The sequence below is a fragment of the Danio rerio genome, chromosome 9 (assembly GCF_052040795.2).
Source record: "Danio rerio strain M-AB ecotype USA chromosome 9, GRCz13ab, whole genome shotgun sequence".
Lineage (NCBI taxonomy): Eukaryota > Metazoa > Chordata > Actinopteri > Cypriniformes > Danionidae > Danio > Danio rerio.
Genome location: NC_141029.1, coordinates 45,607,841 through 45,625,931, shown reverse-complemented (window position 1 = coordinate 45,625,931; position 18,091 = coordinate 45,607,841). Strand labels below are relative to the sequence as shown.

At 38.1% G+C, this 18,091-nt stretch overlaps 1 protein-coding gene across 9 annotated transcripts in view; it reads left to right on the top strand.

The window, feature by feature from the left end:
• LOC147835390 (uncharacterized) overlaps positions 1 to 18,091 on the top strand; it is a 136,239-nt gene that overhangs the window by 41,463 nt on the left and 76,685 nt on the right. The window contains exon 3 of one of the 9 annotated variants that reach the window (XM_087268406.1): positions 6,022 to 6,157. The exons of the other annotated variants lie outside the window; for them this stretch is intronic. The gene's annotated coding sequence lies outside the window, so the exon portion shown is untranslated. The remainder of the gene's footprint in view (positions 1 to 6,021; positions 6,158 to 18,091) is intronic. 9 annotated transcript variants of the gene reach the window in all.

The following is an 18,091-nucleotide window of genomic DNA, read 5'->3' as shown; positions in this document are numbered from 1 at the left end:
TGCATTAGAGAGGCATGTGATGGAGCAGGGAGATGCTTTGTGTCAGCCGCGCACCAGGGGGAATCCACACTAATGTGGGTGGTGACAAACAGCAACAAGATTTGTGGGGGAAATCCTGTGGCATTTATGTAATATGTAGTGTTTGCACAATGTGAGCTGACAAGCTATCATTTTTTTTTTTTTTTCAGTGAAGCAGAAATCATTTTCAGGAAGCTATTATAATAGCGGCTCAAATCTTTTTCTGGAGTGTGAGGAGAGAGTGGTTTAATAGACCAGGAGCTACTGTTTTGCAAATTAACACTTCTTGTTGTTTCATGCAGTCTTAAGGAGGAATTTAATACAAATGAATGGTAACGCTTTAAAATAATTGTCCATTAGCTAATGTTATCTTAGTTCTTGTATTTACTAACATGAACAAATAATTAGTAATACACTTCCAGACAAAAGTCTTGTGGCCTATCCAAGTTTTAGGAACAACAAATAATAACTTGACTTCTAGTTGATCATTTGGTATCAGAAGTGGCTTATATGAAAGGCAAAGGCCTCTAGATTACGTTTATTTTACCAAAATAAAATATGATCATGCCTTGATTTTTAATTATTTAATTAGGACAGTAAGGTCTGACTTTGCTTAGACAAAAGTCTTGTCACTTAACAGAAATAATGTACAGTATAGAATATAAAGTCATGGTGCAGTGGAAAAAGAACTAATATTGTGTATGACTCCCATGAGCTTGGAGGACTGCTGCTTCCATACATCTCTGCAATACCTTAAACAACGTATTAATAAAGTCACCTGGAATGGCAAAGAAAGCATTTTTGCAGGACTCCCAGAGTTCATCAAGATTCTTGGGATTCATCCTCAATGCCTCCTGCTTCATCTTACCCCAAACTAGCTCTAAAACGTACATGTCTGGTGACTGGGCTGACCAGTCCTGGAGGACCTTGACCTTCTTTGCTTTCAGGAACTTTGATAAGGAGACTGAAGTCTGAGGAGCGCTATCCTGCTGGAGAATTTGCCCTTTCCTGTGGTTTGTAATGTAACAGGCAGCACAAATGTCTTGATACCTCTGGCTGTTTATGTTGCATTCCACTCTGCAGATCTCTTGCATACCCGTATATAAATGTAACCCCAAACCATGATCTTTCCTTCACCAAACTTGACTGATTTTTGTGAGAATCTTGGGTCCACGCGGGTTCCAATAGGTCTTCTGCAGTATTTGTGTCATTCCTGCAGTATGCAGTAAAAAATTGGATGTATGAAACACTGCGTACACCGAATCACACGCATATTCTTTTTCATTTCTTTTTACATCCAAATTAACGTGAAACTGAGCGCACGTGCACGATCGCAAATCCCCCCCTGCCTCCTCCTCCTTAGGAATATGCTAATGATTCTACTTTGGCAAAACCAAACGAAAAAGTAATGGCAAAAGCAAGTAAAAAGAGAAACTTTGAACAGAATGTGAATTGGAGGTGCTGCTTTCGATGGTAGACCAGAGAAAAATTATGTTATTTGCAAGTTTGTCCTCCGGAATTAATAATTTAATAGCAATGTGCGTGCAGTCGATCGCTCCGATTACATTGGGAAAACTGGCGATCGCTGCCATTTGCGATTTATAGTTTGGCTGGTCAACTGCATGGTATGGAAACCTTATAAACCTCCTGGACAATCGGATGATTCCGTCCCATACAGCTGCCATTGCACGTCTCAAAGGTACTTTGTAGTGTGCAATTTAACATAATTGCCTCTAGGAGTCGCCATTGGAAATAAAACAAACACACACAAGAAATGCACGTATGCCAGGCATGAAGTTCGCGTGGACTAACGCCCTTCTTAGTTTATTTCATCATTAGTAAATCCAAACGTCAGCGTGAAATCTGGCATACACAAAATTTTTGTGCGTACGCAACGTTGATTCATGAGGCTCCAGAGGCCTCATGTACGAAGACTTGCGTGGAAATCTTACTAAAACATTGCGTACGCACAAAGCTGTAAATGTGCGTACGCAGAAAAAATTTCAGATGTATGAAACACTGCGTACGCCGAATCTCACGCATATTCTTTTGTACATCTGAATGAACGTGAAACTGAGCGCAACATGCACGAGCACAAAACCCCTCCCTGCCTCCTCCCCCGTATGAATATGCTAATGACTATGCTAATGGCAAAACCCAACGAAAAAGCAATGTCAAAAGCAAGCAAAAAGAGAAACTTTGAACAGAATGTGAATTGGAGCTGCTGCTTTCGGAGGTAGACCGGAGAAAAGCGGTGTTATTTGCAAGTTTGTTCTCCGGAATTAACAACAAAAGAAAAAAATAGAGTGGGAGAGTTTAGCTGTTGCGGTTAACACAGTTGGGTCTGAACATCGCACTGAGTGCATTAAAAAAAAGAAATAGTGTGGTTTATATCTGTAAAATGTTGCAGGACGCTTAACAGTCTCAGTGGCGCTACTCGTAAGACGCATGTGATCATGAATTGATACGTTCGAGCATGAACTTGGCTCGAATCCAGCGTCTGATGAACTCTTTCTTGTTTTTTGGGTGTTTTTTCCCCCGCTACATATCAGATTTTGCCAACTATTTATCACGAGAAAGACAAGTAGGAGTCATCAATAAGTTCATATCAATAAGCATCATATTTTATTTGCACATTTATTAAATGGAAATGTTTCTGATTCACGCATGCAAATTCATCTTCAGATAGTGTCTTTATAGCAATGTGCGTGCAGTAGATCGCTCAGATTATATTGGGAAAACAGGCGACTGCTGCAAATTGTGCTTTAATGTTTAGCTGGTCAAATGTATGGTATGGAAACCTTATATACCTGCTGAACCCGTCTCATACAGCTGCCATTGCAAGGCTCAGACACTTTGTAGAGAGGAATTTAACACAACTGCCTCTAGGAGTCGCCAATGGAAATAAAACAGACACGCACAAAAAATGTGCGTACGCCTGCCAGAAAGCTGCCGTGAAGCTGCACACATTCCCACGTTCAGTTCATTGTTAGTAAATCCAAACGTGAGTGATTCTGAGCGTGAAACCTGGCGTACGCAAAGTTTTTGTGCGTACGCAGCGTTGATACATGAGGCCCCAGGTCTTTCTGTGTAAACAGGCCCCTTTTGAAAATACTGGTAAATTCATTCCAGCTATTTTCCGGAAAGAGAAGTTGTAACATTACAGGTAATTTGCCGGAATGCTGCGCTGTGTGAACGCAGAAGGAAGATTGCCAGAAAGAGTGCGTTCACGTCTAAAATGTGCTGACGTGAGACATCTACTTTAGCCAATCAGAACATTGAGACGCATTCATGTTTGCGCTGTTTATGAAAATAAAAGCCTTTGAATGTTTTTCCAGACACATTTAACTGCTAGAAGTCAGTCAGATAATGTTTCTATGTTCCTTCTTAAAGCCAACTCTGTAAATTATTATTGATAAGATAAGCCGTTGTTTGTTTACCTTTAAGCTCTGCTTCCTTTAGTTGCCAGTCCTGTGTATCCTTGAAGCACATATTATGGACTTCTCAACATGCGAAAATGTTTCTTTATATGTTTTAATTGAAGTTGTTCACAATACTTATCCATCCACAGAGTTTGTAATGTAGTCAAAGGATTACAAATACAAGCGCAGCCATTTAGAGCTTATTTCTGGTTCATGATGTCAGAATTTACCGTTTTTTTTTTTTTTGAATGGATGTGTGAATGGTCTTTTCCGGATATATTTAAGTTATTTATAGGTATCACTGTGTGAAAGGAGCTATTGTGTACTGGGTATTAAATACTTCAGGATTGCTATTAACTGGTCATGATGAATTTGAAGTGGCTGCAAAAATGGAGAATCTTTTTTTTTTGGTTGAGGAGTGTAAGGGAATTTACAGTTTAACCCATCACCCTGTTATTATGTACACATAAAGAGAAGTCAAATTAATTTATACAAAGATTTACTGAAGAAAATTCTCTGCAGTTTCGTCAGCAGAAGATGCTTCAGGCTGCTCTGCATACAGTCTTGAATCAACAGCAATTATAATCTAACTAGCAGAAGGTCACAAACCACGTCATTCCAGTAAATTTAAAAAGATTCTGGTTAGTTGAAACAGATGAATTTAAACAAATTTCACATATAGATGCACAAATAAACTCGAGGCTCAATATATCTGCTCCTCCAGCACCAGACTTTCGGAGATGTCCAAACATCTTGAGAATAGTTAGTCACCTTTCTCCAGAAAACAGTCGTTCACACATGCAAAGAATATGTGCAGCTGCTTCAAGGCTGGTTTACCTCTATCATGCTTGTTTCTCAAAGTAAGCAACAAACAATACATATTGAATGTCTCTCAGAAAAGGAGAACAGTAATAATATACTGATAAGTTGATTTATTCCTCTCAAAACCTCATTTATTAGATGCTGATAAATAAGGGTGTCACGATCGTCCAAATCCTCAATTCGATTACATTTTCGATTCTAAAGTCACGATTCGATCCGATTTTTGATTATGAATAATTAATTAATTAATAACGAATTAGTTATTTGTAGCCTACCGTTTAAACTACCTGACCTGCATGGTCTTTGTTTTACCCATAACCAAATCATACAGTAAATGAATAAAAGTAAGTTACACATATAATTACCAAAATCTATCTATTGAATTAATCAATCTATTAAAGAAACGCTGGCTAGAATTCTGCATTTTAGGCTTAAATTATAGAGAGACATATGTTATATATAGCAGATGAACCGAGACTGCATCAGATCGCGAAGCAGATCAATGTTGATCTTTTTTTCGAGCTGTCAGTGCGGAAATGAACAAAACAACAGGCCTAATACAACATATTATACCTAATACAACATATTATAATTTTCCTAACGGATAAACCGAGATCAGGCTGGATAAACAGCTCTTGGTAATATTTCAGCATGCTTTTACTTTCGCATTTACCGGTAAGAATGACATCTCGCCCTGCTCATCATTCTCTCTTCATATAGCCGTATATATGGCTATTACACGATTATAATACACTGTGATATAGTCTGGGTGGTTAGTTTGTTGCATTGTATTGTTTTCTCACTACAATTGATCCGCTTAATAGAGACCGTCTCATTCAGGCAATCTCGGACTGATTGATTTGGCGCGGATGCGAGCGCAACTGCTGGATATATGCCAAACAAACCGCGCTAACGGGGGAAATGAGACAGATTCCGAAACAAACGTTTATGTGTGAAAGCATCGTAAGATTGTATTTGAACAGAATTGACAGACAGTCGCAGCACGCAGCTCTGGCTCGATCTGGCACGCAACAAGGCAGCACTGTACACTGACCCGAGCGTCTCGCACGCTGGCCCCGGGCCATCGGGCAGTCCTTATTGTCGAGCCCTGAAAGTTTAAGCCCTGTCGACGGGTCTCCTGCGTCTACACAGTTTAACAAGCACTTCAACAAGCCTGTTTTTCCCGCTTGGCAAGCCAAGCTGACGTGACATTGGGGCCGTGGCAGCATCGACGATTCTATTTTTTGATTCGATAATCAATATTGAGCATAAATTTCGATCGATTTCGATTTTTAGACACCCTTACTGATAAATAACTTGATTACTGGATAGCTCAAAAGGGATATTGGAATGGCCCTAGATCCAGATACCACTCTCTCACAAGTCTCACAAAAAAGTCATCCAAGCCATATGATAGCCTTATATTCAGCGATCATAAATATAGATCTACACACAGTCGGCACAACATGCTGTGAAACAGGTAGCTAAATAGTCATCATTCTTTTAACTATCGTGTAAAGCAAACACTGATTTAGTCTTGAATATATTACAGACTTCTGTGTGGAAGGACAGGGATCTGTCAGTTTATCATTTAATGATGGCTCTCCATTACCGCTGGATGGCATCATGTCTTTTGACATCTCATACATGAATGTGGTGCTGCATGCATAAAATATGCACGGCCGTGTGATTTGCATGCTTATATTGTGAGATACCTGCGATTCTCAATGCATTCATTCGCTCCATTTGTTTCATTCAGACTGCAGCTGACCTCAGGACCTCATGAATACCTGATTGATGGCCTTTTACGTCAGCCATGAATTATATGAAGAAAAGATAAGTTTGATAGTCCTCTTGAAAATTCAGCCTCTACATCGGCTTTTCTACCAGTTCAAGTAAGAATGCGTTTGACTAGTTGGTTAACAAGACATAGATTCAGTCAGGGTAAAGAACAGGTCATAGTACAGAATCTTCCCTTCTTAGGGTATTAAATGCTATTTTATTTGACATTGACAATGGGATTTATCTTGTCTTGTCTATATGCTTGGTTCACACCAAATGTGGAGCACTGCGTCCCTTGCTTTTGTTTACTCGCAGGGTATTTTACCATATTTTCCACTCAAAATGAATTATTTGAGTGTGTGCAGAAGATGCAATTGAGTCACCCACAGCAAATGCATTAAGCACACAGCATCATCCATCTCATCTAGGAGAAATTTGCCTACACTGAAAAAAAAAATCACTGCCTTATTTTTTTTAATAAGTAAAAGTAACAAAAAATGTTGTAATGACTTTTTGTTTTATACAAAAAGTGCAAATGCAACGGCACAAACAAATACTGATTCGTAAAGTTCTTACTGTAGTATTTCTCACAAACGCTACATGAGACCTTCTTCCTTTAAGTCTGTCTGTTGTCTGACGCAGCCGAGGGAGGAGATTAAAGCACGCAGGAAGACACGTAGAAACAGTATGCAGGGTGGACTCGTCTTAAAGGCGCAGTACGACAAAACCACCCCTTGGTGGAAATATGTATAAAACAGGATCTTGTAAAAGGTATAATGAAAAATCTGATGGGTGTTTTAAGCTTAAACTTTACATACACATTCTAGAGACGCAAAAAACTTATATTAAATCTGAAAAAAATATATACATATATATAGATTTATTTATTTATTTATTTTTTATTTTTTTACACAATACACTTAGATTATGCACACATTTCTGTTTGAGCTAATTAGTGCAATAGTCAATCAAATGCATTTGAAATAGTCACTGCTGAAAACTGCAAAGTTCTCTTCAAAGTTTTTTCCTTTCTTTGTTGCAGCATTTATATTTTAGCAGCAGCGCTATGGAGGGGATTGAATTTAAAAGCCAAACCTCTCAGAGAAAGCGTTATCATGCTGACAGTGTATTGTTAGATTGTCAACACTGTAAACTCTCTTCTAGTCTCAGTTTTCATCCCCTTTACAGCTCTGCTTCTACAGCTATCAAACACAGCATACTGTAACAAATCCACCACCTGCAACAGTCAATTTCAAGACAATTACTGTCAGACCGCTGTGAGCTATAAAATTCATAAAGGTCTCCATATTATGTGTGCGCTGTGATGGCTTTGTTCATCTTGTTAGCTTACACTTGATTCTTTCTCGTGACATGATTTCTGTATTTTGAAGATGATGTCACGATTTTAATAATTGGATAAAAGGTTGTTTATAAATAAATATTAGTATAATCTAAAAAAAAAAAAAAAGCTTGGACTGTATTCTTACTTTTTAAAGTCTAGTCTGAAATTCTCTTAACAATAGGTAAATATAAAATGAATAAATTGCATAAAAATACCTTTTGTCAAATGCGAAACCAAAATATAATCTAATATAATCTAATATAATCTAATCTAATATAATATAATATAATATAATATAATATAATATAATATAACATAATATAATATAATATAATATAATATAATATAATAATTGAACAAAATATATATATTATTAACAATTTAAAAAAGTTAAGATACTATTGAATTTATAGCTGCATGATATTGGAAAATAAAACTGACATTGCAATATATATAGCAATATCAATACAAGTTCATAAATGATGATCTAAATTACTTATTACTAAATTTAGCTCCCAGCCACGACTCAGGGCACTGTTCAAATTTCTGCCGCACCACAGAGAGCCATCTGAATAGTTTCATTTTAAATAACATGCGAATGTGCACGTCTGGTGTGCAATACTTTTAACTGTCATGTGCGCGCCATGTCATAAATTTACTGTCATTATTTTGTCTGCATGGCTCATAGGATCAGAACTGCTAGTCTAGTTAATAGAAAAGTTGTGTAGTTGTGCACTTCCCTAATTCACAGGTACATTTCACCCCTAAATGTTGATGGCATTGGATTTGTGGCAACTTACTGCTATATAAAAAATAAGTCCTTTTCGTTTAACTTGTAATCATAACTGCAGCCAGCCAGGACATTGTTCACAGATTATTGATCCTCCATCATTTTTAAAAGATCATCGCCTCCGCCACATTCTGACAGATGAATGAACGGTCCACTAAAAGGTTTCTTACGGTGAGCTGCGGATCAGTTTATCGACATCCGTGAGGAATGAAACACACAATCAGCAAAGTGTGGTTCATTTAAAAGAAATTTAGACTCACGACAAGATCCTCTACAGACCATTGAAGATAAAAGCTTCACGTTTGGTCTACTTGTCCTAAAAGTAAGTACTATTATTATGAATGTGTAACTAAAGAGTTGACAAGCCACATTATTATTACCGTTGCTTAGTTACAGGCCCTGTCAATCATCTTGTCACCTCTTTTACATTTCTTTTTATTAATTTGTCATCATATTGAAAGTGAAGTAGCATAAAGTAGATGAAATATAACAACTCAGGCTCATTATTGATATGTAATGTGCATGTTTCTGGACAGGGCAAAATATGTCCCAGGAGGCAAACTAATAAGCAGTAAGTAAGCAGTCAGCTTGTAGCGAGAAAAGCAGTCATACTGCCCCATAGCGTTCAATTTAAAGACAAAGTGCAGCGATAAGTAGCTCTGGCTACTTCTGAACAATAGCGCTGTTCAGAAATCCATACGTATCTATAAAGGGTACGTTTTCACAATGAGCCTGTGTTGAAATATAATGCAGATGACATGATTTTTTTTTTCTCAGGTTAGATATTAATCATTAATCATTCAAAACCCTTTAAGCCTCTCTGTTTAACTAAATGTATCACAGATTCACCATATTTGTGTTTTTTTACCTGTGTTAGTAGTTCCAATTGAATTCACATCAAACATGCTGTGTGTTGTGGGCAATATTAGTTGTTAAAGCTGGGTCTTCTTGGTACGAATTGGAAATTCATACCGAAATACATGAACATCCAGGTAATTTTGGAATACTCAATTAAGCATATTACGATATGGCAAACAAATACATATTTTTTTCCTAATAGCGTTTAGAATGGAGTATATGGCAGTTGGGACACACCAAGTATTTTTCTCAATTGAAGATGATGTAGGCCATTAATCTGTCTTTTGTTGATCTTTTAGGGAGCTAAATCTCCTCTTGATTTAAGCTCATAATTGACCAAACACCATAGATATAAAAGTCCTCCCTGTTTTTACAGATTAGATATATTGCGGAAGGCATGAAATTAGTTAAAAATGAAAATTGTACTTATCCTCCACTTGTTCCAAACATATTTGAGTTTCTTTCTTCTATTGAACACAAAGGAAAATGTAATAATGAATGTTACAAAAACAGCCACTGACTTTCTAAGTATTTTTGTTTCTACTATGGATGTCAGTGGCTGCTTTTTTGTTCTCAATATCCTTCAGAATACCTTGTTTTTTGTTCAACAGAAGAAAGAAATTCATAAAAGTTTGGAACCACTTGAGTTTGAGTAAATGATAAGGAAGCTGTCATTTTTTTATTATCCCTTTTAATATTTTTCATCAGTTAGATATAATTCATTAATCATTCACTCAAAAAATCCTTTTTGCTACTTGTTTAAACTAATTTAAAATAAGTCGAAAGGACACCATTCTTACATTTTGTTTAGGGACAGCTTAATTATTTTATGTTCAATTCACCTAAATTTGTAAAAAATTATTACATTAACTTGATCAATCTGTGTTTTTAAAGAATTTTTTTAAGTGTAGAAAGCCGTTTACCTAATGCTGCACTCCAGACAACTTGAAATTAAGAGTCTTCCTGTTTCCTACTTGTAAATGCACACATTTAGGAGAAATCAGGGTACTAGTTATATGGGTTTTTTTTTAACATTAAAATTACATTACAGTTTGTAATCAGTGTTGGGAAAACAGTAAAATATATAACAACCTTATTAAAAAGTACGCAAAAAAATTATGCTTGCTGCTTGTTCAAACTACATATTTCAAAATGAGTTGGAAAAGCACAAATCTTAAGGTTTTTTGGGACAACTTTTTTGTTTTATCTTCAATCCACCTAAATTTGTAAAAAAAATAAAATAAAAATACTAAGTTAACTTTATTGTTCTGTGTTGTGTGGATTGTGTGAGACCCAACATTTTTACAGTACAAACCCCAAAAAAATTATATTTGCTGTTTGTTCAAACTACTTATTTAAATTGAGTTAAAACAACACGATTCTTTATTTATAATAATATAAATATTATGTACGTAAACATTAGGTGAGCAGGTTACATTGTAACCCTGTGTCATAACAACATGCTAAGTGGCAAGATATGCAGTGACAAGCACCAGATGAAACACTACAGAAATGTAAATAGCCATTCAGAAGCACAAAATAGTGCATGTACTGCACTCCAATGAAATGGTAAGGTTTATAATCTAATTAATACATATTAAACCTCTTTAACATAATTAAATGTACATGCTGAATTATTTATGTGTTTGCATACACGTATAAGAGTCACATTTCTAAAATTAAATTTCAAATGATTTATTTAATTTTCAGTATCTGAGCTGAACTATCTGCTGCTGCTTTTAGTAGTATGGCAGTAAATGTCTAGTAAAATTGCATTGAAACTCACATTATTAGCATTTATCACTGAATAAAGCACATGCAGGTGTACCCGAGGTGATCATTGTCAGTTTGCAGGCAGCAAGAAATTGAAGCCGGTTCTAATATATCAATTTCAGGTGTTGGTTAAGACAAAAACGCATTTTGATATAGAAAATATTATTCCTGTTGAATGACGTTTGATTCTATGTTAAACACAGTTTAAATCAGCCTTTGTTGGTGTCGTCAATCTGGCAACCTGCGCTTGCGTCTGTTTTGAACCAGGAGTGCAATAGCTAGTTCAACCACAGGGTGTCAAACTTACTTACTGCACCTTTAATTCCTTCATGTTGTGGCATTACATTCCAGCTCACTTACAGTCTAGTGAGCACTGTGCTATTTCCGACAGATCACCCTATGATGTCTTTATTTTCTTCCTGTAAAGCCTGTTTTAATGCATTTTAATCTGTTTTACACATTGCTATTCTTTGTTTTGATTTTTTATACCTTTTTTCTATTATTTTTGTCTTAGTACAGCACTTTAAATTACAATTGTGTGTGAAATGTGCTATATAAATAAACTTGCCTTGCCTATAGACCATTGAAGATGTGTGAAGTGTGTCAGCAAAGGCAAACAACCACCGAATTAATTTCCCTTTGAAAAGCGTCTGTCATTACCGCCCCGTTGGCCAGGTCGAGCCCAGGGTTGCCCTGTCAGCTTGTTCAAGCTGTGGGAGAAGAGGTTAAACAGGCATTTCCAATAAGCCGCCTGCTCGATGGCTCCTCTGCTTAATGGGCATTCACAGGACACGAGTCAATGTCACTCAACATCAGCACACTCAGATGCGTTCAGATATGGCACTCAGGGGCTAATTGATTATCATCCAGCGAGCTATTAAAAAGATATTTGCCCTGCTGTGACGCTGTGGCTTTAAGCAAATGGAGCGCAGTGTGGTTAAAGCGCTGTTTGATTGTTTCATTGTGGTGTTGTCAGCCCACAGGCCAGGGCTGGAGAGTAAAAGCAGTGTTATCACTTAACTCTCATTTTCAGTTGATCGGTGGTTTTTGCTGTTGTGATTTTGATTGTGACAAGATACTTTGTGCTGCAGTTAGTGGTGTGGCATGACTAATGCCGAGTTCAGACTGAACCATTTTCAAAGTAGTGGTGTCATGGAACATGGAAACTATGCGTGGTGATGTTTTGTTATTAAGTACATACTGATAAAGAAGCCTTTAGTGAGGTAGGAAATGTGCTTATTTCACTCACCGCTCTCAAATTTTTTCTTTTTCGACATGGTTGTGGTATTGCTCAGATGTCACGTCAAACACACACGGGTGCTACTCTACTAGTTTTTTCTCAATTTCTTGGGTCCAAATCGACTGAAAATAATCAGTTTTAACTTCTCCTCCAACCTCCCCCTGGCTTACAGATTACCCACAATAGTGGATGCTGCTTTCTTATTGGCTGTAGATGATCGCCAATAGTGTTGGGCGATATACTACATTTTCAGATCGCCATATCATCCCCCTATGAGATCGCAGATACACAATACTATCACATGGGGTGCGCCAGTGTTTCAGATATATATATATATATATATATATATATATATATATATATATATATATATATATATATATATTCGATTAGTATATTTAACTATATCTAAACAAATTAAATAACCTTTCGGGTGATTTTTTTTTACTTATTTAATAACCTACTGCATTTGCATTACGTTTGAGCTTGGATAATAATTCAAACCAATGCAAATCACCACGCTCTTATGGCTAAATAGTCGCTGACTCTAAATTTATTTCAAACTAAACTCACTGACCACTTTATTAGGTACTAAGTATTAGGTACTAGGTATTAGATATTAACTGCTTGTTAATGCAAATTTATAACCACTAATCAGCCAATCACATGGCAGCAACTCAATGCATTTAGGCATATAGACACGGTCAAGACAATCTGCTGCAGTTCAAACCGAGCATCAGAATGGGAAAGAAAAGTGATTTAAGGGACTTTAAACGTGGCATGGTTGTTGATTCTTGACTGGCTGGTCTGAGTATTTCAGAAACTGCAGATCTACGGGGATTTTCATGCACAACCATCTCTAGTGTTTACAGAGAATGGTCTGAAAAAAAGGAATTATCCAGTGAGTGGCAGTTCTGTGGGCACATATGCCTTGTTGATGCCAGAGGTGAGAGGAGAGTGGTCAGACTGGTTCAAGGTGGAAAAAAAGCAACAGTATCTCAAAAAAACACTTGTCACAACCGAAGTATGCAGAAGAGCATCTTGAATGCACAACATGTCCAACCTTGAGGCGGATGGGCTACAGCAGCAGAAGACCACACCGGGTGCCACTCCTGTCAGCTAAGAACAAGAAACTGAGGCTACAATTCGCACCAAACTTACCAAAATTGAACAATAGAAGATTAGAAAAATGTTGCCTGGTCTTATGAGTTACTGCTGCAACACTCAGATGGTAGGGTCAGATTTTGGGGCCAACAACATAAAGCATGAATCCATCCTGCCTCAATGGTTCAGGCTGCTGGTGGTGTAATGGTGTGGGGGATATTTTCTTTGCACACTTTGGGTCCATTAGTGCCAACTGAGCATCTTGTCAGCAACACAGCGTACCTGAGAATTGTTGCTGACCATGTCCATCTCTTTATAACCACAGTGTACTCATCTTCTGATGGCTACTTCCAGCAGGATAACGCACCATGTCATGAAGCGCCAATCATATCAGACTGGTGTCTTGAACATGACAATGAGTTCACTGTACTCAAATGGCCTCCACAGTCACCAGAGCTCAATCCAATAGAGTAACTTTGGGATGTGGTGGAACAGGAGATTCAGCTTCATGGATGTGCAGCCGACAAATCTGCAGCAACCGAGTGATGCTATCATGTCAATATGAACCGAAATCTCTAAGGAATATTTCCAGTACCTTGTCGAAGGATTAAGGCAGTTCTGAAGGAAAAAGGGGTTTCAACCCAGTACTAGTAAGGTGTACCTAATAAAGTGGCCGGTGAGCGTATAATCACATTAACATCTAATAATATATCTATTTAAATGTATTTATTTATTTAGTAAATATTTGATGCTGATGTGATGTCTCAACTTTGACCCACATATGTGCTTCTGGCTGAATGTGTGTTTGTAACCAACACTCTTGGCATGTGCTGCAGTTTGTCCAGTTTCTCATTCTACAAGGTTCAGCACCGCAACACCATTAGCTCTGATGTTACAACACGACTTTAAAGATGAGCTTGCATATTCATTCACGGAAAGAGCTGTCGACACAGCACACACCTGCAGCCCCTTAAATCAAGTGCTCGCGCCCGGGGGCAGTGCTGAAATTTAGATTTCAGCGTAGAATGACAGAGAGATAAAAAGCTTTTGGAAACAGTAATTTGAAAAGGGACTGCACAGCACCATCAGCAGAAAAATTAGCAACAGGAGGCCATGGAAATGATGGCTGTGTCCCTCTCCCACGCACATGATTGAGCCGCTGGACCTAAATGCACTCTAAAAATACACCCAGCAGAAAATGACAGCGCTGGCGCTTCTCAGATTGCACTCGAGGAGGATTCCTGCACCCTGGCCTGGACTGTCGCTCTCTGTGTGTCTTATCTAATGGTGCTGTAAGGACACTGCTGTGTGCTATTAGCAGGGACAGACTGGGACATAATCTCACACTCATCCAGAACATTTTTATTTGCACCCCAAACAAAATTTGAAATCATTTAAATATGCAAAATAGGCTCATTGTAAATATATGCTTCAGCTTTGTGCCAAAACTATTTTTAATATCCAATATGAGGTACGTTTGACTGCAGTTTCTTGTGAAAAGGAATGCTACAGGGCAGTGTGATGACAATCACTTTTGTTCCTTTTCACACTAATGATATTGATAAGGAAAGGTCTTGAGCACTCTGAACATGAACATGAACAAAAAGCAACTATAGTAAAACTAGGGAACACCTGTAATAAAAAAGAAAACTTTAATGGAAAAAAGCCTTCAGAGAAATATAAGATTATTTTCATGCAGTTGTTTGAACAATCCGACCCCCCCCCCCCCCCCCCTCCAACAAAATGATTAATGATGTCCATGAATTTATAATCGAATATATTTGCCTCACCTATCTGTCTCCATATTGACCGTATCTCTGGTGTGGTCAGTTTGTAGGGTGTTCTTGTGATGTGTTTGAGTTCAATGAAGCACGATTCCACAAATCACAGCAAAAGCAATTTAGTAAAGCTACTTGGTTACAGTTGTTCGGCCTCAGGGAGGTGTTTAGGTCAGTGCTTTTGGATATTTGTGACTAAACCCCACCTTCTCATGGACGTGTTCAAGAAAGATGTCTATCTGGAATGCAACAAAATCTATTACAGTATTAGGTTACATATCTCAGACTAGCCAAAATGTAGATGGTGCCCTTTAGTGGATTTCGTGTTGGTGTATAATGTTTTGCAAAAAAATCACTTTTTCACATTTTCTTACTTAATGGGGACCTATTGTGCAAAAAAATCACTTTAATAGGGGGTTTAAACACAGTTGTAAGGCAACCGTCTGTGAATATAACCCTTACTAATGGTAAAAAATGTAATACCTTTGTTTTTTTTCCAATCACACTTCATAAAAACAATCTGCAGAAACGCATTGATTGACATTCTCGCTTTGTATATGTCACCAGAAGGGGGAAGCCTTGTCCATTAGCATAGGACATTCGTCTTGTTTTGAATCTGCCATTATGCTGACACATAGGCATTTGTAGCTCTACACTCTTTTGAAAAGAAGGCTGGAAGCACAATCTCATTTGAATTTAAAGCGTCAGAAAAGGGCACAATTAGCTTCAAGGCCTAAAAGAGGCAGCTTTAAAGTTATAAAACATTATCTGTGCTCTATTTTGGGCTGGAACTTCAAATACACAATAATTACAATTACATCCAAAGATGCTTCTCCTTTATTCACTTTTGGTAAATGTAGCCTTGGCCACTAAGACTTGATGTCATCAGGCAGTATCATTAGGTGTTTCCACCCTAAACCTCAACACCCTGGTGGGTCAGCAGTGGTGACCAAGTCACTGCCCATCTACTCTCCCTGGCATCCAGCTAAGATCCTCTCTCCTACTCCATAACCAGCAAGAAGCTCTCTCTGCTGCCTCCCCCATCCTGCGAACAGTTGTCTTTCTCTCCCTCCCCATCATCCCAATGGCTGAAATCATCCTTCATACTGACTGGGCGGGGAATCCTCTACTGCCGACCTTGACTGGGAAGAGCCATGCCTGCAAACCTTTCTCCCTGCAGTCATGCAAGAGGTCCTGGTATTTAGCGCTTTCTTTTCAAACAATTGCTCACAACCCTCTTCTCATAAGATTGTAAGTTCGATTAGAACGATCTTCTTTGCCTCTTCAGACCACAGTACTGCATCTGGCCTCAGGGTTGTCTGGACAACCGGGGGGAATTGCAGTCTTTTCCTCAGGTCTACCTTCGTTTCCCATGATTGGGCCTTTTGCAGCAGATTGGTTCTTGTTGTTACTGTGGTTGGCGGCTTTTGACCCATTCTAACAAACTTGATTGATGGTATTGCTCTCTTGTGTGTTTGGTGTTTCTTCCGTCTCTTTCGCTCCAGGGTGTTAACAAGTGTCATGAGAACCTTGTCATGGTTTCACCTGTATCTACTTTGGGCAAGTGCTATTTTGGACCCTGACAGGATGTGTGCCATGATACTTCTCTCCCCACTAAGCTTGCAAAATGGGTCCTCACTTAAGCCCCACCTGTGTAAATTTGTCGTAGTTGGGAGTGTGTCATACACCGATCTTAACATGAATGAGATGCATAAAGGTTCCAATCTCCACAAATCTCTCTATGTTATCTTACTCTTGGGTAGGTCTCACTTGGTCCATGCCCCCTGGGACGCTAGCTCCTCTGCCCTTGCCCTTCGTCCTTCCTCCTCCAGGTTCAGTACCTCCTCCTAGATTATAGCCCTTCTATCCTTGGATCCAGCCTTCCCATTATGTCACGTAGCTTCAACATACTTTGTGCGTATGTTGAGCTTGTGCAATAGATGAATCGGCACTCTAGTGACATCAGAGACATAGTTTTCATCCTGTAAAAAGGGGGATATTAGGACCCCTTTAAGTCGTGGTCATGCTGCACTTTTTGCCTCAGACTTTCATTCATATGAATGCGAATGCGTTGGAAACACAAGGTCATGCGACAACTTAACATATGTTGCTGCATTCAAAAGTTCAAGCTTGGTGAACTCTGATCTGAAAAAACGCATGAGACTGATAAAAACGTGACCTTTCATTCTGAAATGTAAAATTCAGACCAATTGCTTATTTTTATCAATGTCCTATCATTTTGTTAAAACTGCCTCTTTTCACAGCACTGTATGACAGAATTTCTCCCCCAACAGCCCGCACACATATTGCTTTCGGGCCCGAGCATGCTTGCGTCATATATAATGCGCTGTTCAGTTTAAGAAGCTCTCTCGCTCAGCACAGTGGAGATTTCCTTATATTGTTTGGGATGCAGTGACACGCAGTCAAATATTTAGCCGAACAGATCAGCCACACAGTCCTGCCTGGGTCAGTTTTCATTTCTGTGTTAAGTACGCATGTTCTCCCCCTGTTCCCATGGATTTTGCTTCAGTTTTCCCCACAGTCCAAAAAAAAGGTAAGTAGGTAAATTGGATTAACTAAATTGACTAGTGTTTGAGTGTGTGTGTGTTAATGAGAGAGTGTATGGGTGTTTCCCAGTACTGGGTTGCTGCTAGAAGGGCCTCAGCTGTGTAAAACATTCTGCTGTGGTGACCTCTGATAAAAAAAGCGACAAAGCAACATTTGTTGTCAAATACACAACATAAATTGCTCTCATACTGCTTAACTACTTCCAAGAAGCTACTGCTACTGTTTTGGAAAAAAAAGGAATCCCCTACATGTAAACTGTGGCTTGGAGAAATTGCCTCTGTTACATTTGGAGCGAATTACATACTATTTGAAAAGAAAACTTTAATAATTTGACAAAATTTGGAATCCTTTTATCTGTTACCTTGAAAAAACCTCTCATAATAATGCATCATTTCTGTAATGTTTTAACATGCTTTGTCATCATACTCTGTCGTTCAAACAGGTCTTTGTAACAAGTTTGCTTGTTATGTGGGTGCGTGTTTTTTTATTTATTTATTTTGTTGTTATTATTTTTTCTCCTTTTAATTTTTCTTATATGCTGTGCCTGTTATATGTGGACAAAATATGTAAACAGAATTCATTTTGTCTTGAATC